This window comes from Channa argus, unplaced genomic scaffold, assembly GCF_033026475.1.
Source record: "Channa argus isolate prfri unplaced genomic scaffold, Channa argus male v1.0 Contig063, whole genome shotgun sequence".
Taxonomy (NCBI): Eukaryota; Metazoa; Chordata; class Actinopteri; order Anabantiformes; family Channidae; genus Channa; species Channa argus.
In genome coordinates, this window is record NW_027125282.1 from 167,134 (window position 1) to 189,000 (window position 21,867).

The 21,867-nt window shown below is 45.4% G+C and overlaps 9 non-coding genes across 9 annotated transcripts; 3 read left to right on the forward strand and 6 right to left on the reverse strand.

Annotated features, from left to right (window-relative positions):
- Positions 1-1,155: 1,155 nt before the first annotated feature.
- On the reverse strand, positions 1,156-1,237 carry trnas-gcu (transfer RNA serine (anticodon GCU)). Its single transcript has one exon. It is a non-coding gene; the product is annotated as a tRNA-Ser (tRNA).
- Positions 1,238-2,081: 844 nt separating this feature from the next.
- trnaa-agc (transfer RNA alanine (anticodon AGC)) lies at positions 2,082-2,154 on the forward strand. Its single transcript has one exon. It is a non-coding gene; the product is annotated as a tRNA-Ala (tRNA).
- Positions 2,155-2,857: 703 nt separating this feature from the next.
- On the reverse strand, positions 2,858-2,939 carry trnas-gcu (transfer RNA serine (anticodon GCU)). Its single transcript has one exon. It is a non-coding gene; the product is annotated as a tRNA-Ser (tRNA).
- Positions 2,940-13,099: 10,160 nt separating this feature from the next.
- On the reverse strand, positions 13,100-13,181 carry trnas-gcu (transfer RNA serine (anticodon GCU)). Its single transcript has one exon. It is a non-coding gene; the product is annotated as a tRNA-Ser (tRNA).
- An 844-nt stretch (positions 13,182-14,025) lies between these two features.
- On the forward strand, positions 14,026-14,098 carry trnaa-agc (transfer RNA alanine (anticodon AGC)). The gene has a single exon. It is a non-coding gene; the product is annotated as a tRNA-Ala (tRNA).
- A 703-nt stretch (positions 14,099-14,801) lies between these two features.
- trnas-gcu (transfer RNA serine (anticodon GCU)) lies at positions 14,802-14,883 on the reverse strand. The gene has a single exon. It is a non-coding gene; the product is annotated as a tRNA-Ser (tRNA).
- A 5,038-nt stretch (positions 14,884-19,921) lies between these two features.
- On the reverse strand, positions 19,922-20,003 carry trnas-gcu (transfer RNA serine (anticodon GCU)). The gene has a single exon. It is a non-coding gene; the product is annotated as a tRNA-Ser (tRNA).
- Positions 20,004-20,847: 844 nt separating this feature from the next.
- trnaa-agc (transfer RNA alanine (anticodon AGC)) lies at positions 20,848-20,920 on the forward strand. The gene has a single exon. It is a non-coding gene; the product is annotated as a tRNA-Ala (tRNA).
- Positions 20,921-21,623: 703 nt separating this feature from the next.
- trnas-gcu (transfer RNA serine (anticodon GCU)) lies at positions 21,624-21,705 on the reverse strand. Its single transcript has one exon. It is a non-coding gene; the product is annotated as a tRNA-Ser (tRNA).
- Positions 21,706-21,867: the final 162 nt, after the last annotated feature.

The following is a 21,867-nucleotide window of genomic DNA, read 5'->3' on the forward strand; positions in this document are numbered from 1 at the left end:
AGGAAAAGAAGAAGCATTTCTGAGATGGCCGACGAATGTCAATCCTGACAGAATTTCCATCCGTGTGTCTACACTCAAGCACAAGAACAGACTGCGGCCTATCAAGGAAGATTGTAGCCAACTCTTCTAAGGCTGCAATTAAACACTTTGGAGATTCTCTTTGGCCAAAAGGTGCACTCCATTAGCACCAAAACCTCATGCCACACCAACTGTTTGTTCCCTCCGACTGCTTCTGGCCTTGTCAACAAGGCCCGTGACTGTCAAGTATTCGGGCTCCACAATCTACAAACACAGAGGACATAAGGGGTGGATATTGAGAGTTTGTCCGGTACGTTTGCAAATTCTGCCCTGTGAACACAGGGAGGAAAAAAAGCTTGCAGGGGAATTAGCTCAGATAGTAGAGTGCTTGCTTAGCATGCAAGAGGTAGTGGGATTGATGCCCACATTCTCCACAAACGTTTGATTTCATTTTTCCCATAAATGGATGAAACTGTTAAAAAGTTTCAGCCTCCATATCCCACATGTGCAGATCACAATCAATTAGAATGGGAAATTGCCTGTCAGCAGTACAGCTAAAAAGGCGACCAGTTTGCTGTCTGATCAGCTAAACACATGGCAGCCAGTCAATGCATTTAGGCTTGTACACACAGTCAAAACGTTCTGCTGAAGTTCCAATCGAGTATCAGTGGGGGCGATCAGCCATTTCAGAAATTGCTGATTTCCTGGAACTTTTACACACTACCAAATTTAGGTTTAACAGAAAATGTTTGGAAAAGAGAACATATCCACTGAGTAGCAGTTTTGTGTGGGACCCTGCCTGCATGTGTCTCCACAGGCCTTGTATCTGTGGTGTCCTGTTCACTAGACGACATTAATGTGACACCTGAACCAAATGTTTTGTAGCCCCGGTGGGCAGAGCAGCATGGAATACACACCTTATTATACAGCCTATCTGCAGCCTATCAAGGAAGCTCTTCCAAAGCTGCTTGTCCAGTGAGCTTAATCACCTGCACTCACATGTCAACAGTCTGATTTCTGCATCAACTGTCACACTCGAGTTCTCTGCACAAAACAGTATTTGGTTTACCATTGGATGTTGTAAGTCCAGCAGAAGGTTTTATCTGTGTTTGTCTAAAACCACTTTAATCTGACATGCGACGAGGATGGGATTCCAACCCATGCGTGCAGAGCACAATGGATTAGCAGTCCATCGCCTTAACCACTCGGCCACCTCGTCAATTAAGCAAGGAAGGGCGACGAGACTTTGATCAGCAAAGACAGACCTACAGGATTTCTAGGTCACCTCGCAGGGTTTAATAAGAACACCTAGAATATCTCCTCTCTGAATTTAATATCCAAGTACCTTTGCAAGGGAATTAGCTTAAATGGTAAAGCACTAGCTTTGTATGCAAGAAGTAGTGGGATCAATACCCACATTCTCCAAATGCCTCATGCCTACCCTGACCTCGTCAAGGTGACGCGCAATCCTTTATCATACAGGCGATGCACTTCTGAGATGGCTTGTGAATATATCTTTAGATGGATACATAGGTTGGAGCTGCCAGGCAGGAGGTCTAGAGGAAGACCAAAGCGGAGATTTATGGATGTAGTAAGGGAGGACATGAAGTTAGTTGGTATGAGTGAAGAGGATGCAGAGGACAGGGTTAGATAGACGCACATGATTCGCTGTGGCGACCCCTGAAAGGGAACAGCCGAAAGGAAAAGAAGAAGCACTTCTGAGATGGCCGACGAATGTCAATCCTGACAGTATTTCCATCCGTGTGTCTACACTCAAGCACAAGAACAGACTGCAGCCTATCAAGGAAGATTGTAGCCAACTCTTCTAAGGCTGCAATTAAACACTTTGGAGATTCTCTTTGGCAAAAAGGTGCACTCCATTAGCACCAAAACCTCATGCCACACCAACTGTTTGTTCCCTCCGACTGCTTCTGGCCTTGTCAACAAGGCCCGTGACTGTCAAGTATTCGGGCTCCACAATCTACAAACACAGAGGACATAAGGGGTGGATATTGAGAGTTTGTCCGGTACGCTGTGAACACAGGGAGGAAAAAAAGCTTGCAGGGGAATTAGCTCAAATGGTAGAGCGCTTGCTTAGCATGCAAGAGGTAGTGGGATCGATGCCCACATTCTCCACAATCGTTTGATTTCCTTTTTCCCATAAATGGATGAAACTGTTAAAAAGTTTCAGCCTCCATATCCCACATGTGCAGTTCACAATCAATTAGAATGGGAAATTGCCTGTCAGCAGTACAGCTAAAAAGGCGACCAGTTTGCCGTCTGATCAGCTAAACACATGGCAGCCAGTCAATGCATTTAGGTTTGTACACACAGTCAAAACGTTCTGCTGAAGTTCCAACCGAGTATCAGTGGGGGCGATCAGCCATTTCAGAAATTGCTGATTTCCTGGAACTTTTACACACTACCATATTTAGGGTTAACAGAGAATGGTTGGAAAAGAGAACATATCCAGTGAGTAGCAGTTTTGTGGGGGACTCTGCCTGCATGTGTCTCTACAGGCCTTGTATCTGTGGTGTCCTGTTCACTAGACGACATTAATGTGACACCTGAACCAAATGTTTTGTAGCCCCGGTGGGCAGAGCAGCATGGAATACACACCTTATTATACAGCCTATCTGCAGCATATCAAGGAAGCTCTTCCAAAGCTGCTTGTCCAGTGAGCTTAATCACCTGCATTCACATGTCAACAGTCTGATTTCTACATCAACTGTCACACTCGAGTTCTCTGCACAAAACAGTATTTGGTTTACCATTGGATGTTGTAAGTCCAGCAGAAGGTTTTATCTGTGTTTGTCTAAAAACACTTTAATCTGACATGCGACGAGGATGGGATTCGAACCCACGCGTGCAGAGCACAATAGATTAGCAGTCCATAGCCTTAACCACTCGGCCACCTCGTCAATTAAGCAAGGAAGGGCGACGAGACTTTGATCAGCAAAGACAGACCTACAGGATTTCTAGGTCACCTCGCAGGGTTTAATAAGAACACCTAGAATATCTCCTCTCTGAATTTAATTTCCAAGTACCTTTGCAAGGGAATTAGCTTAAATGGTAAAGCACTAGCTTTGTATGCAAGAAGTACTGGGATCAATACCCACATTCTCCAAATGCCTCATGCCTCCCCTGACCTCGTCAAGGTGACGCGCAATCCTTTATCATACAGGCGATGCACTTCTGAGATGGCTTGTGAATATATCTTTAGATGGATACATAGGTTGGAGCTGCAAGGCAGGAGGTCTAGAGGAAGACCAAAGCGGAGATTTATGGATGTAGTAAGGGAGGACATGAAGTTAGTTGGTATGAGTGAAGAGGATGCAGAGGACAGGGTTAGATGGAGGCACATGGTTCGCTGTGGCGACCCCTGAAAGGGAACAGCTGAAAGGAAAAGAAGAAGCACTTCTGAGATGGCCGACGAATGTCAATCCTGACAGAATTTCCATCCGTGTGTCTACACTCAAGCACAAGAACAGACTGCGGCCTATCAAGGAAGATTGTAGCCAACTCTTCTAAGGCTGCAATTAAACACTTTGGAGATTCTCTTTGGCCAAAAGGTGCACTCCATTAGCACCAAAACCTCATGCCACACCAACTGTTTGTTCCCTCCGACTGCTTCTGGCCTTGTCAACAAGGCCCGTGACTGTCAAGTATTCGGGCTCCACAATCTACAAACACAGAGGACATAAGGGGTGGATATTGAGAGTTTGTCCGGTACGCTGTGAACACAGGGAGGAAAAAAAGCTTGCAGGGGAATTAGCTCAAATGGTAGAGCGCTTGCTTAGCATGTAAGAGGTAGTGGGATCGATGCCCACATTCTCCACAATCCTTTGATTTCCTTTTTCCCATAAATGGATGAAACTGTTAAAAAGTTTCAGCCTCCATATCCCACATGTGCAGATCACAATCAATTAGAATGGGAAATTGCCTGTCAGCAGTACAGCTAAAAAGGCGACCAGTTTGCCGTCTGATCAGCTAAACACATGTCAGCCAGTCCATGCATTTAGGCTTGTACACACAGTCAAAACGTTCTGCTGAAGTTCCAACCGAGTATCAGTGGGGGCGATCAGCCATTTCAGAAATTGCTGATTTCCTGGAACTTTTACACACTACCATATTCAGGGTTAACAGAGAATGGTTGGAAAAGAGAACATATCCAGTGAGTAGCAGTTTTGTGGGGGACTCTGCCTGCATGTGTCTCTACAGGCCTTGTATCTGTGGTGTCCTGTTCACTAGACGACATTAATGTGACACCTGAACCAAATTTTTTGTAGCCCCGGTGGGCAGAGCAGCTTGGAATACACACCTTATTATACAGCCTATCTGCAGCCTATCAAGGAAGCTCTTCCAAAGCTGCTTGTCCAGTGGGCTTAATCACCTGCACTCATATGTCAACAGTCTGATTTCTGCATCAACTGTCACACTCGAGTTCTCTGCACAAAACAGTATTTGGTTTACCATTGGATGTTGTAAGTCCAGCAGAAGGTTTTATCTTTGTTTGTCTAAAAACACTTTAATCTGACATGCGACGAGGATGGGATTCAAACCCACGCGTGCAGAGAACAATAGATTAGCAGTCCATCGCCTTAACCACTCGGCCACCTTGTCAACTAAGCAAGGAAGGGCGACGAGACTTTGATCAGCAAAGACAGACCTACAGGATTGCTAGGTCACCTCGCAGGGTTTAATAAGAACACCTAGAATATCTCCTCTCTGAATTTAATATCCAAGTACCTTTGCAAGGGAATTAGCTTAAATGGTAAAGCACTAGCTTTGCATGCAAGAAGTAGTGGGATCAATATACACATTCTCCAAATGCCTCATGCCTCCCCTGACCTCGTCAAGGTGACGCGCAATCCTTTATCATACAGGTGATGCACATCTGAGATGGCTTGTGAATATATCTTTAGATGGATACATAGGTTGGAGCTGCCAGGCAGGAGGTCTAGAGGAAGACCAAAGCGGAGATTTATGGATGTAGTAAGGGAGGACATGAAGTTAGTTGGTATGAGTGAAGAGGATGCAGAGGACAGGGTTAGATGGAGGCACATGATTCGCTGTGGCGACCCCTGAAAGGGAACAGCCGAAAGGAAAAGAAGAAGCACTTCTGAGATGGCCGACGAATGTCAATCCTGACAGAATTTCCATCCGTGTGTCTACACTCAAGCACAAGAACAGACTGCGGCCTATCAAGGAAGATTGTAGCCAACTCTTCTAAGGCTGCAATTAAACACTTTGGAGATTCTCTTTGGCCAAAAGGTGCACTCCATTAGCACCAAAACCTCATGCCACACCAACTGTTTGTTCCCTCCGACTGCTTCTGGCCTTGTCAACAAGGCCCGTGACTGTCAAGTATTCGGGCTCCACAATCTACAAACACAGAGGACATAAGGGGTGGATATTGAGAGTTTGTCCGGTACGCTGTGAACACAGGGAGGAAAAAAAGCTTGCAGGGGAATTAGCTCAAATGGTAGAGCGCTTGCTTAGCATGTAAGAGGTAGTGGGATCGATGCCCACATTCTCCACAATCCTTTGATTTCCTTTTTCCCATAAATGGATGAAACTGTTAAAAAGTTTCAGCCTCCATATCCCACATGTGCAGATCACAATCAATTAGAATGGGAAATTGCCTGTCAGCAGTACAGCTAAAAAGGCGACCAGTTTGCCGTCTGATCAGCTAAACACATGTCAGCCAGTCCATGCATTTAGGCTTGTACACACAGTCAAAACGTTCTGCTGAAGTTCCAACCGAGTATCAGTGGGGGCGATCAGCCATTTCAGAAATTGCTGATTTCCTGGAACTTTTACACACTACCATATTCAGGGTTAACAGAGAATGGTTGGAAAAGAGAACATATTCAGTGAGTAGCAGTTTTGTAGGGGACTCTGCCTGCATGTGTCTCTACAGGCCTTGTATCTGTGGTGTCCTGTTCACTAGACGACATTAATGTGACACCTGAACCAAATTTTTTGTAGCCCCGGTGGGCAGAGCAGCTTGGAATACACACCTTATTATACAGCCTATCTGCAGCCTATCAAGGAAGCTCTTCCAAAGCTGCTTGTCCAGTGAGCTTAATCACCTGCACTCATATGTCAACAGTCTGATTTCTGCATCAACTGTCACACTCGAGTTCTCTGCACAAAACAGTATTTGGTTTACCATTGGATGTTGTAAGTCCAGCAGAAGGTTTTATCTTTGTTTGTCTAAAAACACTTTAATCTGACATGCGACAAGGATGGGATTCAAACCCACGCGTGCAGAGCACAATAGATTAGCAGTCCATCGCCTTAACCACTCGGCCACCTCGTCAACTAAGCAAGGAAGGGCGACGAGACTTTGATCAGCAAAGACAGACCTACAGGATTGCTAGGTCACCTCGCAGGGTTTAATAAGAACACCTAGAATATCTCCTCTCTGAATTTAATATCCAAGTACCTTTGCAAGGGAATTAGCTTAAATGGTAAAGCACTAGCTTTGTATGCAAGAAGTAGTGGGATCAATACACACATTCTCCAAATGCCTCATGCCTCCCCTGACCTCGTCAAGGTGACGCGCAATCCTTTATCATACAGGTGATGCACATCTGAGATGGCTTGTGAATATATCTTTAGATGGATACATAGGTTGGAGCTGCCAGGCAGGAGGTCTAGAGGAAGACCAAAGCGGAGATTTATGGATGTAGTAAGGGAGGACATGAAGTTAGTTGGTATGAGTGAAGAGGATGCAGAGGACAGGGTTAGATGGAGGCACATGATTCGCTGTGGCGATCCCTGAAAGGGAACAGCCGAAAGGAAAAAAAGAAGCACTTCTGAGATGGCCGACGAATGTCAATCCTGACAGTATTTCCATCCGTGTGTCTACACTCAAGCACAAGAACAGACTGCAGCCTATCAAGGAAGATTGTAGCCAACTCTTCTAAGGCTGCAATTAAACACTTTGGAGATTCTCTTTGGCAAAAAGGTGCACTCCATTAGCACCAAATCCTCATGCCACACCAACTGTTTGTTCCCTCCGACTGCTTCTGGCCTTGTCAACAAGGTCCGTGACTGTCACGTATTCGGGCTCCACAATCTACAAACACAGAGGACATAAGGGGTGGATATTGAGAGTTTGTCCGGTACGCTGTGAACACAGGGAGGAAAAAAAGCTTGCAGGGGAATTAGCTCAAATGGTAGAGCGCTTGCTTAGCATGTAAGAGGTAGTGGGATCGATGCCCACATTCTCCACAATCCTTTGATTTCCTTTTTCCCATAAATGGATGAAACTGTTAAAAAGTTTCAGCCTCCATATCCCACATGTGCAGATCACAATCAATTAGAATGGGAAATTGCCTGTCAGCAGTACAGCTAAAAAGGCGACCAGTTTGCTGTCTGATCAGCTAAACACATGGCAGCCAGTCAATGCATTTAGGCTTGTACACACAGTCAAAACGTTCTGCTGAAGTTCCAACCGAGTATCAGTGGGGGCGATCAGCCATTTCAGAAATTGCTGATTTCCTGGAACTTTTACACACTACCATATTCAGGGTTAACAGAGAATGGTTGGAAAAGAGAACACATCCAGTGAGTAGCAGTTTTGTGGGGGACTCTGCCTGCATGTGTCTCTACAGGCCTTGTATCTGTGGTGTCCTGTTCACTAGACGACATTAATGTGACACCTGAACCAAATTTTTTGTAGCCCCGGTGGGCAGAGCAGCTTGGAATACACACCTTATTATACAGCCTATCTGCAGCCTATCAAGGAAGCTCTTCCAAAGCTGCTTGTCCAGTGGGCTTAATCACCTGCACTCATATGTCAACAGTCTGATTTCTGCATCAACTGTCACACTCGAGTTCTCTGCACAAAACAGTATTTGGTTTACCATTGGATGTTGTAAGTCCAGCAGAAGGTTTTATCTGTGTTTGTCTAAAAACACTTTAATCTGACATGCGACAAGGATGGGCTTCAAACCCACGCGTGCAGAGCACAATAGATTAGCAGTCCATCGCCTTAACCACTCGGCCACCTCGTCAACTAAGCAAGGAAGGGCGACGAGACTTTGATCAGCAAAGACAGACCTACAGGATTGCTAGGTCACCTCGCAGGGTTTAATAAGAACACCTAGAATATCTCCTCTCTGAATTTAATATCCAAGTACCTTTGCAAGGGAATTAGCTTAAATGGTAAAGCACTAGCTTTGTATGCAAGAAGTAGTGGGATCAATACACACATTCTCCAAATGCCTCATGCCTCCCCTGACCTCGTCAAGGTGACGCGCAATCCTTTATCATACAGGTGATGCACATCTGAGATGGCTTGTGAATATATCTTTAGATGGATACATAGGTTGGAGCTGCCAGGCAGGAGGTCTAGAGGAAGACCAAAGCGGAGATTTATGGATGTAGTAAGGGAGGACATGAAGTTAGTTGGTATGAGTGAAGAGGATGCAGAGGACAGGGTTAGATGGAGGCACATGATTCGCAGTGGCGATCCCTGAAAGGGAACAGCCGAAAGGAAAAAAAGAAGCACTTCTGAAATGGCCGACGAATGTCAATCCTGACAGTATTTCCATCCGTGTGTCTACACTCAAGCACAAGAACAGACTGCAGCCTATCAAGGAAGATTGTAGCCAACTCTTCTAAGGCTGCAATTAAACACTTTGGAGATTCTCTTTGGCAAAAAGGTGCACTCCATTAGCACCAAATCCTCATGCCACACCAACTGTTTGTTCCCTCCGACTGCTTCTGGCCTTGTCAACAAGGTCCGTGACTGTCACGTATTCGGGCTCCACAATCTACAAACACAGAGGACATAAGGGGTGGATATTGAGAGTTTGTCCGGTACGCTGTGAACACAGGGAGGAAAAAAAGCTTGCAGGGGAATTAGCTCAAATGGTAGAGCGCTTGCTTAGCATGTAAGAGGTAGTGGGATCGATGCCCACATTCTCCACAATCCTTTGATTTCCTTTTTCCCCATAAATGGATGAAACTGTTAAAAAGTTTCAGCCTCCATATCCCACATGTGCAGATCACAATCAATTAGAATGGGAAATTGCCTGTCAGCAGTACAGCTAAAAAGGCGACCAGTTTGCCGTCTGATCAGCTAAACACATGGCAGCCAGTCAATGCATTTAGGCTTGTACACACAGTCAAAACGTTCTGCTGAAGTTCCAACCGAGTATCAGTGGGGGCGATCAGCCATTTCAGAAATTGCTGATTTCCTGGAACTTTTACACACTACCATATTCAGGGTTAACAGAGAATGGTTGGAAAAGAGAACATATCCAGTGAGTAGCAGTTTTGTGGGGGACTCTGCCTGCATGTGTCTCTACAGGCCTTGTATCTGTGGTGTCCTGTTCACTAGACGACATTAATGTGACACCTGAACCAAATTTTTTGTAGCCCCGGTGGGCAGAGCAGCTTGGAATACACACCTTATTATACAGCCTATCTGCAGCCTATCAAGGAAGCTCTTCCAAAGCTGCTTGTCCAGTGGGCTTAATCACCTGCACTCGTATGTCAACAGTCTGATTTCTGCATCAACTGTCACACTCGAGTTCTCTGCACAAAACAGTATTTGGTTTACCATTGGATGTTGTAAGTCCAGCAGAAGGTTTTATCTGTGTTTGTCTAAAAACACTTTAATCTGACATGCGACGAGGATGGGCTTCAAACCCACGCGTGCAGAGCACAATAGATTAGCAGTCCATTGCCTTAACCACTCGGCCACCTCGTCAATTAAGCAAGGAAGGGCGACGAGACTTTGATCAGCAAAGACAGACCTACAGGATTGCTAGGTCACCTCGCAGGGTTTAATAAGAACACCTAGAATATCTCCTCTCTGAATTTAATATCCAAGTACCTTTGCAAGGGAATTAGCTTAAATGGTAAAGCACTAGCTTTGTATGCAAGAAGTAGTGGGATCAATACACACATTCTCCAAATGCCTCATGCCTCCCCTGACCTCGTCAAGGTGACGCGCAATCCTTTATCATACAGGTGATGCACATCTGAGATGGCTTGTGAATATATCTTTAGATGGATACATAGGTTGGAGCTGCCAGGCAGGAGGTCTAGAGGAAGACCAAAGCGGAGATTTATGGATGTAGTAAGGGAGGACATGAAGTTAGTTGGTATGAGTGAAGAGGATGCAGAGGACAGGGTTAGATGGAGGCACATGATTCGCTGTGGCGATCCCTGAAAGGGAACAGCCGAAAGGAAAAAAAGAAGCACTTCTGAGATGGCCGACGAATGTCAATCCTGACAGTATTTCCATCCGTGTGTCTACACTCAAGCACAAGAACAGACTGCAGCCTATCAAGGAAGATTGTAGCCAACTCTTCTAAGGCTGCAATTAAACACTTTGGAGATTCTCTTTGGCAAAAAGGTGCACTCCATTAGCACCAAATCCTCATGCCACACCAACTGTTTGTTCCCTCCGACTGCTTCTGGCCTTGTCAACAAGGTCCGTGACTGTCACGTATTCGGGCTCCACAATCTACAAACACAGAGGACATAAGGGGTGGATATTGAGAGTTTGTCCGGTACGTTTGCAAATTCTGCCCTGTGAACACAGGGAGGAAAAAAAGCTTGCAGGGGAATTAGCTCAGATGGTAGAGCACTTGCTTAGCATGCAAGAGGTAGTGGGATTGATGCCCACATTCTCCACAATCGTTTGATTTCCTTTTTCCATAAATGGATGAAACTGTTAAAAAGTTTCAGCCTCCATATCCCACATGTGCAGATCACAATCAATTAGAATGGGAAATTGCCTGTCAGCAGTACAGCTAAAAAGGCGACCAGTTTGCCGTCTGATCAGCTAAACACATGGCAGCCAGTCAATGCATTTAGGTTTGTACACACAGTCAAAACGTTCTGCTGAAGTTCCAACCGAGTATCAGTGGGGGCGAACAACCATTTCAGAAATTGTTGATTTCCTGGAACTTTTACACACTACCATATTTAGGGTTAACAGAGAATGGTTGGAAAAGAGAACATATCCAGTGAGTAGCAGTTTTGTGGGGGACTCTGCCTGCATGTGTCTCCACAGGCCTTGTATCTGTGGTGTCCTGTTCACTAGACGACATTAATGTGACACCTGAACCAAATGTTTTGTAGCCCCGGTGGGCAGAGCAGCATGGAATACACACCTTATTATACAGCCTATCTGCAGCCTATCAAGGAAGCTCTTCCAAAGCTGCTTGTCCAGTGGGCTTAATCACCTGCACTCACATGTCAACAGTCTGATTTCTGCATCAACTGTCACACTCGAGTTCTTTGCACAAAACAGTATTTGGTTTACCATTGGATGTTGTAAGTCCAGCAGAAGGTTTTATCTGTGTTTGTCTAAAAACACTTTAATCTGACATGCGAAGAGGATGGGATTCGCACCCACGCGTGCAGAGCACAATGGATTAGCAGTCCATCGCCTTAACCACTCGGCCACCTCGTCAATTAAGCAAGGAAGGGCGACGAGACTTTGATCAGCAAAGACAGACCTAAAGGATTTCTAGGTCACCTCGCAGGGTTTATTAAGAACACGTAGAATATCTCCTCTCTGAATTTAATATCCAAGTACCTTTGCAAGGGAATTAGCTTAAATGGTAAAGCACTAGCTTTGTATGCAAGAAGTACTGGGATCAATACCCACATTCTCCAAATGCCTCATGCCTCCCCTGACCTCGTCAAGGTGACGCGCAATCCTTTATCATACAGGCGATGCACTTCTGAGATGGCTTGTGAATATATCTTTAGATGGATACATAGGTTGGAGCTGTAAGGCAGGAGGTCTAGAGGAAGACCAAAGCGGAGATTTATGGATGTAGTAAGGGAGGACATGAAGTTAGTTGGTATGAGTGAAGAGGATGCAGAGGACAGGGTTAGATGGAGGCACATGATTCGCTGTGGCGACCCCTGAAAGGGAACAGCCGAAAGGAAAAGAAGAAGCACTTCTGAGATGGCCGACGAATGTCAATCCTGACAGAATTTCCATCCGTGTGTCTACACTCAAGCACAAGAACAGACTGCGGCCTATCAAGGAAGATTGTAGCCAACTCTTCTAAGGCTGCAATTAAACACTTTGGAGATTCTCTTTGGCCAAAAGGTGCACTCCATTAGCACCAAAACCTCATGCCACACCAACTGTTTGTTCCCTCCGACTGCTTCTGGCCTTGTCAACAAGGCCCGTGACTGTCAAGTATTCGGGCTCCACAATCTACAAACACAGAGGACATAAGGGGTGGATATTGAGAGTTTGTCCGGTACGTTTGCAAATTCTGCCCTGTGAACACAGGGAGGAAAAAAAGCTTGCAGGGGAATTAGCTCAGATAGTAGAGTGCTTGCTTAGCATGCAAGAGGTAGTGGGATTGATGCCCACATTCTCCACAAACGTTTGATTTCATTTTTCCCATAAATGGATGAAACTGTTAAAAAGTTTCAGCCTCCATATCCCACATGTGCAGATCACAATCAATTAGAATGGGAAATTGCCTGTCAGCAGTACAGCTAAAAAGGCGACCAGTTTGCTGTCTGATCAGCTAAACACATGGCAGCCAGTCAATGCATTTAGGCTTGTACACACAGTCAAAACGTTCTGCTGAAGTTCCAATCGAGTATCAGTGGGGGCGATCAGCCATTTCAGAAATTGCTGATTTCCTGGAACTTTTACACACTACCAAATTTAGGTTTAACAGAGAATGTTTGGAAAAGAGAACATATCCACTGAGTAGCAGTTTTGTGTGGGACCCTGCCTGCATGTGTCTCCACAGGCCTTGTATCTGTGGTGTCCTGTTCACTAGACGACATTAATGTGACACCTGAACCAAATGTTTTGTAGCCCCGGTGGGCAGAGCAGCATGGAATACACACCTTATTATACAGCCTATCTGCAGCCTATCAAGGAAGCTCTTCCAAAGCTGCTTGTCCAGTGAGCTTAATCACCTGCACTCACATGTCAACAGTCTGATTTCTGCATCAACTGTCACACTCGAGTTCTCTGCACAAAACAGTATTTGGTTTACCATTGGATGTTGTAAGTCCAGCAGAAGGTTTTGTCTGTGTTTGTCTAAAACCACTTTAATCTGACATGCGACGAGGATGGGATTCCAACCCATGCGTGCAGAGCACAATGGATTAGCAGTCCATCGCCTTAACCACTCGGCCACCTCGTCAATTAAGCAAGGAAGGGCGACGAGACTTTGATCAGCAAAGACAGACCTACAGGATTTCTAGGTCACCTCGCAGGGTTTAATAAGAACACCTAGAATATCTCCTCTCTGAATTTAATATCCAAGTACCTTTGCAAGGGAATTAGCTTAAATGGTAAAGCACTAGCTTTGTATGCAAGAAGTAGTGGGATCAATACCCACATTCTCCAAATGCCTCATGCCTACCCTGACCTCGTCAAGGTGACGCGCAATCCTTTATCATACAGGCGATGCACTTCTGAGATGGCTTGTGAATATATCTTTAGATGGATACATAGGTTGGAGCTGCCAGGCAGGAGGTCTAGAGGAAGACCAAAGCGGAGATTTATGGATGTAGTAAGGGAGGACATGAAGTTAGTTGGTATGAGTGAAGAGGATGCAGAGGACAGGGTTAGATAGACGCACATGATTCGCTGTGGCGACCCCTGAAAGGGAACAGCCGAAAGGAAAAGAAGAAGCACTTCTGAGATGGCCGACGAATGTCAATCCTGACAGTATTTCCATCCGTGTGTCTACACTCAAGCACAAGAACAGACTGCAGCCTATCAAGGAAGATTGTAGCCAACTCTTCTAAGGCTGCAATTAAACACTTTGGAGATTCTCTTTGGCAAAAAGGTGCACTCCATTAGCACCAAAACCTCATGCCACACCAACTGTTTGTTCCCTCCGACTGCTTCTGGCCTTGTCAACAAGGCCCGTGACTGTCAAGTATTCGGGCTCCACAATCTACAAACACAGAGGACATAAGGGGTGGATATTGAGAGTTTGTCCGGTACGCTGTGAACACAGGGAGGAAAAAAAGCTTGCAGGGGAATTAGCTCAAATGGTAGAGCGCTTGCTTAGCATGCAAGAGGTAGTGGGATCGATGCCCACATTCTCCACAATCGTTTGATTTCCTTTTTCCCATAAATGGATGAAACTGTTAAAAAGTTTCAGCCTCCATATCCCACATGTGCAGTTCACAATCAATTAGAATGGGAAATTGCCTGTCAGCAGTACAGCTAAAAAGGCGACCAGTTTGCCGTCTGATCAGCTAAACACATGGCAGCCAGTCAATGCATTTAGGCTTGTACATACAGTCAAAACGTTCTGCTGAAGTTCCAACCGAGTATCAGTGGGGGCGATCAGCCATTTCAGAAATTGCTGATTTCCTGGAACTTTTACACACTACCATATTTAGGGTTAACAGAGAATGGTTGGAAAAGAGAACATATCCAGTGAGTAGCAGTTTTGTGGGGGACTCTGCCTGCATGTGTCTCTACAGGCCTTGTATCTGTGGTGTCCTGTTCACTAGACGACATTAATGTGACACCTGAACCAAATGTTTTGTAGCCCCGGTGGGCAGAGCAGCATGGAATACACACCTTATTATACAGCCTATCTGCAGCATATCAAGGAAGCTCTTCCAAAGCTGCTTGTCCAGTGAGCTTAATCACCTGCATTCACATGTCAACAGTCTGATTTCTACATCAACTGTCACACTCGAGTTCTCTGCACAAAACAGTATTTGGTTTACCATTGGATGTTGTAAGTCCAGCAGAAGGTTTTATCTGTGTTTGTCTAAAAACACTTTAATCTGACATGCGACGAGGATGGGATTCGAACCCACGCGTGCAGAGCACAATAGATTAGCAGTCCATAGCCTTAACCACTCGGCCACCTCGTCAATTAAGCAAGGAAGGGCGACGAGACTTTGATCAGCAAAGACAGACCTACAGGATTTCTAGGTCACCTCGCAGGGTTTAATAAGAACACCTAGAATATCTCCTCTCTGAATTTAATTTCCAAGTACCTTTGCAAGGGAATTAGCTTAAATGGTAAAGCACTAGCTTTGTATGCAAGAAGTACTGGGATCAATACCCACATTCTCCAAATGCCTCATGCCTCCCCTGACCTCGTCAAGGTGACGCGCAATCCTTTATCATACAGGCGATGCACTTCTGAGATGGCTTGTGAATATATCTTTAGATGGATACATAGGTTGGAGCTGCAAGGCAGGAGGTCTAGAGGAAGACCAAAGCGGAGATTTATGGATGTAGTAAGGGAGGACATGAAGTTAGTTGGTATGAGTGAAGAGGATGCAGAGGACAGGGTTAGATGGAGGCACATGATTCGCTGTGGCGACCCCTGAAAGGGAACAGCCGAAAGGAAAAGAAGAAGCACTTCTGAGATGGCCGACGAATGTCAATCCTGACAGAATTTCCATCCGTGTGTCTACACTCAAGCACAAGAACAGACTGCGGCCTATCAAGGAAGATTGTAGCCAACTCTTCTAAGGCTGCAATTAAACACTTTGGAGATTCTCTTTGGCCAAAAGGTGCACTCCATTAGCACCAAAACCTCATGCCACACCAACTGTTTGTTCCCTCCGACTGCTTCTGGCCTTGTCAACAAGGCCCGTGACTGTCAAGTATTCGGGCTCCACAATCTACAAACACAGAGGACATAAGGGGTGGATATTGAGAGTTTGTCCGGTACGCTGTGAACACAGGGAGGAAAAAAAGCTTGCAGGGGAATTAGCTCAAATGGTAGAGCGCTTGCTTAGCATGTAAGAGGTAGTGGGATCGATGCCCACATTCTCCACAATCCTTTGATTTCCTTTTTCCCATAAATGGATGAAACTGTTAAAAAGTTTCAGCCTCCATATCCCACATGTGCAGATCACAATCAATTAGAATGGGAAATTGCCTGTCAGCAGTACAGCTAAAAAGGCGACCAGTTTGCCGTCTGATCAGCTAAACACATGTCAGCCAGTCCATGCATTTAGGCTTGTACACACAGTCAAAACGTTCTGCTGAAGTTCCAACCGAGTATCAGTGGGGGCGATCAGCCATTTCAGAAATTGCTGATTTCCTGGAACTTTTACACACTACCATATTCAGGGTTAACAGAGAATGGTTGGAAAAGAGAACATATCCAGTGAGTAGCAGTTTTGTGGGGGACTCTGCCTGCATGTGTCTCTACAGGCCTTGTATCTGTGGTGTCCTGTTCACTAGACGACATTAATGTGACACCTGAACCAAATTTTTTGTAGCCCCGGTGGGCAGAGCAGCTTGGAATACACACCTTATTATACAGCCTATCTGCAGCCTATCAAGGAAGCTCTTCCAAAGCTGCTTGTCCAGTGGGCTTAATCACCTGCACTCATATGTCAACAGTCTGATTTCTGCATCAACTGTCACACTCGAGTTCTCTGCACAAAACAGTATTTGGTTTACCATTGGATGTTGTAAGTCCAGCAGAAGGTTTTATCTTTGTTTGTCTAAAAACACTTTAATCTGACATGCGACGAGGATGGGATTCAAACCCACGCGTGCAGAGAACAATAGATTAGCAGTCCATCGCCTTAACCACTCGGCCACCTCGTCAACTAAGCAAGGAAGGGCGACGAGACTTTGATCAGCAAAGACAGACCTACAGGATTGCTAGGTCACCTCGCAGGGTTTAATAAGAACACCTAGAATATCTCCTCTCTGAATTTAATATCCAAGTACCTTTGCAAGGGAATTAGCTTAAATGGTAAAGCACTAGCTTTGTATGCAAGAAGTAGTGGGATCAATATACACATTCTCCAAATGCCTCATGCCTCCCCTGACCTCGTCAAGGTGACGCGCAATCCTTTATCATACAGGTGATGCACATCTGAGATGGCTTGTGAATATATCTTTAGATGGATACATAGGTTGGAGCTGCCAGGCAGGAGGTCTAGAGGAAGACCAAAGCGGAGATTTATGGATGTAGTAAGGGAGGACATGAAGTTAGTTGGTATGAGTGAAGAGGATGCAGAGGACAGGGTTAGATGGAGGCACATGATTCGCTGTGGCGACCCCTGAAAGGGAACAGCCGAAAGGAAAAGAAGAAGCACTTCTGAGATGGCCGACGAATGTCAATCCTGACAGAATTTCCATCCGTGTGTCTACACTCAAGCACAAGAACAGACTGCGGCCTATCAAGGAAGATTGTAGCCAACTCTTCTAAGGCTGCAATTAAACACTTTGGAGATTCTCTTTGGCCAAAAGGTGCACTCCATTAGCACCAAAACCTCATGCCACACCAACTGTTTGTTCCCTCCGACTGCTTCTGGCCTTGTCAACAAGGCCCGTGACTGTCAAGTATTCGGACTCCACAATCTACAAACACAGAGGACATAAGGGGTGGATATTGAGAGTTTGTCCGGTACGCTGTGAACACAGGGAGGAAAAAAAGCTTGCAGGGGAATTAGCTCAGATGGTAGAGCACTTGCTTAGCATGCAAGAGGTAGTGGGATTGATGCCCACATTCTCCACAATCCTTTGATTTCCTTTTTCCATAAATGGATGAAACTGTTAAAAAGTTTCAGCCTCCATATCCCACATGTGCAGATCACAATCAATTAGAATGGGAAATTGCCTGTCAGCAGTACAGCTAAAAAGGCGACCAGTTTGCCGTCTGATCAGCTAAACACATGGCAGCCAGTCAATGCATTTAGGTTTGTACACACAGTCAAAACGTTCTGCTGAAGTTCCAACCGAGTATCAGTGGGGGCGAACAACCATTTCAGAAATTGTTGATTTCCTGGAACTTTTACACACTACCATATTTAGGGTTAACAGAGAATGGTTGGAAAAGAGAACATATCCAGTGAGTAGCAGTTTTGTGGGGGACTCTGCCTGCATGTGTCTCCACAGGCCTTGTATCTGTGGTGTCCTGTTCACTAGACGACATTAATGTGACACCTGAACCAAATGTTTTGTAGCCCCGGTGGGCAGAGCAGCATGGAATACACACCTTATTATACAGCCTATCTGCAGCCTATCAAGGAAGCTCTTCCAAAGCTGCTTGTCCAGTGGGCTTAATAACCTGCACTCACATGTCAACAGTCTGATTTCTGCATCAACTGTCACACTCGAGTTCTTTGCACAAAACAGTATTTGGTTTACCATTGGATGTTGTAAGTCCAGCAGAAGGTTTTATCTGTGTTTGTCTAAAAACACTTTAATCTGACATGCGAAGAGGATGGGATTCGCACCCACGCGTGCAGAGCACAATGGATTAGCAGTCCATCGCCTTAACCACTCGGCCACCTCGTCAATTAAGCAAGGAAGGGCGACGAGACTTTGATCAGCAAAGACAGACCTAAAGGATTTCTAGGTCACCTCGCAGGGTTTATTAAGAACACGTAGAATATCTCCTCTCTGAATTTAATATCCAAGTACCTTTGCAAGGGAATTAGCTTAAATGGTAAAGCACTAGCTTTGTATGCAAGAAGTACTGGGATCAATACCCACATTCTCCAAATGCCTCATGCCTCCCCTGACCTCGTCAAGGTGACGCGCAATCCTTTATCATACAGGCGATGCACTTCTGAGATGGCTTGTGAATATATCTTTAGATGGATACATAGGTTGGAGCTGTAAGGCAGGAGGTCTAGAGGAAGACCAAAGCGGAGATTTATGGATGTAGTAAGGGAGGACATGAAGTTAGTTGGTATGAGTGAAGAGGATGCAGAGGACAGGGTTAGATGGAGGCACATGATTCGCTGTGGCGACCCCTGAAAGGGAACAGCCGAAAGGAAAAGAAGAAGCACTTCTGAGATGGCCGACGAATGTCAATCCTGACAGAATTTCCATCCGTGTGTCTACACTCAAGCACAAGAACAGACTGCGGCCTATCAAGGAAGATTGTAGCCAACTCTTCTAAGGCTGCAATTAAACACTTTGGAGATTCTCTTTGGCCAAAAGGTGCACTCCATTAGCACCAAAACCTCATGCCACACCAACTGTTTGTTCCCTCCGACTGCTTCTGGCCTTGTCAACAAGGCCCGTGACTGTCAAGTATTCGGGCTCCACAATCTACAAACACAGAGGACATAAGGGGTGGATATTGAGAGTTTGTCCGGTACGTTTGCAAATTCTGCCCTGTGAACACAGGGAGGAAAAAAAGCTTGCAGGGGAATTAGCTCAGATAGTAGAGTGCTTGCTTAGCATGCAAGAGGTAGTGGGATTGATGCCCACATTCTCCACAAACGTTTGATTTCATTTTTCCCATAAATGGATGAAACTGTTAAAAAGTTTCAGCCTCCATATCCCACATGTGCAGATCACAATCAATTAGAATGGGAAATTGCCTGTCAGCAGTACAGCTAAAAAGGCGACCAGTTTGCTGTCTGATCAGCTAAACACATGGCAGCCAGTCAATGCATTTAGGCTTGTACACACAGTCAAAACGTTCTGCTGAAGTTCCAATCGAGTATCAGTGGGGGCGATCAGCCATTTCAGAAATTGCTGATTTCCTGGAACTTTTACACACTACCAAATTTAGGTTTAACAGAGAATGTTTGGAAAAGAGAACATATCCACTGAGTAGCAGTTTTGTGTGGGACCCTGCCTGCATGTGTCTCCACAGGCCTTGTATCTGTGGTGTCCTGTTCACTAGACGACATTAATGTGACACCTGAACCAAATGTTTTGTAGCCCCGGTGGGCAGAGCAGCATGGAATACACACCTTATTATACAGCCTATCTGCAGCCTATCAAGGAAGCTCTTCCAAAGCTGCTTGTCCAGTGAGCTTAATCACCTGCACTCACATGTCAACAGTCTGATTTCTGCATCAACTGTCACACTCGAGTTCTCTGCACAAAACAGTATTTGGTTTACCATTGGATGTTGTAAGTCCAGCAGAAGGTTTTATCTGTGTTTGTCTAAAACCACTTTAATCTGACATGCGACGAGGATGGGATTCCAACCCATGCGTGCAGAGCACAATGGATTAGCAGTCCATCGCCTTAACCACTCGGCCACCTCGTCAATTAAGCAAGGAAGGGCGACGAGACTTTGATCAGCAAAGACAGACCTACAGGATTTCTAGGTCACCTCGCAGGGTTTAATAAGAACACCTAGAATATCTCCTCTCTGAATTTAATATCCAAGTACCTTTGCAAGGGAATTAGCTTAAATGGTAAAGCACTAGCTTTGTATGCAAGAAGTAGTGGGATCAATACCCACATTCTCCAAATGCCTCATGCCTACCCTGACCTCGTCAAGGTGACGCGCAATCCTTTATCATACAGGCGATGCACTTCTGAGATGGCTTGTGAATATATCTTTAGATGGATACATAGGTTGGAGCTGCCAGGCAGGAGGTCTAGAGGAAGACCAAAGCGGAGATTTATGGATGTAGTAAGGGAGGACATGAAGTTAGTTGGTATGAGTGAAGAGGATGCAGAGGACAGGGTTAGATAGACGCACATGATTCGCTGTGGCGACCCCTGAAAGGGAACAGCCGAAAGGAAAAGAAGAAGCACTTCTGAGATGGCCGACGAATGTCAATCCTGACAGTATTTCCATCCGTGTGTCTACACTCAAGCACAAGAACAGACTGCAGCCTATCAAGGAAGATTGTAGCCAACTCTTCTAAGGCTGCAATTAAACACTTTGGAGATTCTCTTTGGCAAAAAGGTGCACTCCATTAGCACCAAAACCTCATGCCACACCAACTGTTTGTTCCCTCCGACTGCTTCTGGCCTTGTCAACAAGGCCCGTGACTGTCAAGTATTCGGGCTCCACAATCTACAAACACAGAGGACATAAGGGGTGGATATTGAGAGTTTGTCCGGTACGCTGTGAACACAGGGAGGAAAAAAAGCTTGCAGGGGAATTAGCTCAAATGGTAGAGCGCTTGCTTAGCATGCAAGAGGTAGTGGGATCGATGCCCACATTCTCCACAATCGTTTGATTTCCTTTTTCCCATAAATGGATGAAACTGTTAAAAAGTTTCAGCCTCCATATCCCACATGTGCAGTTCACAATCAATTAGAATGGGAAATTGCCTGTCAGCAGTACAGCTAAAAAGGCGACCAGTTTGCCGTCTGATCAGCTAAACACATGGCAGCCAGTCAATGCATTTAGGCTTGTACATACAGTCAAAACGTTCTGCTGAAGTTCCAACCGAGTATCAGTGGGGGCGATCAGCCATTTCAGAAATTGCTGATTTCCTGGAACTTTTACACACTACCATATTTAGGGTTAACAGAGAATGGTTGGAAAAGAGAACATATCCAGTGAGTAGCAGTTTTGTGGGGGACTCTGCCTGCATGTGTCTCTACAGGCCTTGTATCTGTGGTGTCCTGTTCACTAGACGACATTAATGTGACACCTGAACCAAATGTTTTGTAGCCCCGGTGGGCAGAGCAGCATGGAATACACACCTTATTATACAGCCTATCTGCAGCATATCAAGGAAGCTCTTCCAAAGCTGCTTGTCCAGTGAGCTTAATCACCTGCATTCACATGTCAACAGTCTGATTTCTACATCAACTGTCACACTCGAGTTCTCTGCACAAAACAGTATTTGTTTTACCATTGGATGTTGTAAGTCCAGCAGAAGGTTTTATCTGTGTTTGTCTAAAAACACTTTAATCTGACATGCGACGAGGATGGGATTCGAACCCACGCGTGCAGAGCACAATAGATTAGCAGTCCATCGCCTTAACCACTCGGCCACCTCGTCAATTAAGCAAGGAAGGGCGACGAGACTTTGATCAGCAAAGACAGACCTACAGGATTTCTAGGTCACCTCGCAGGGTTTAATAAGAACACCTAGAATATCTCCTCTCTGAATTTAATATCCAAGTACCTTTGCAAGGGAATTAGCTTAAATGGTAAAGCACTA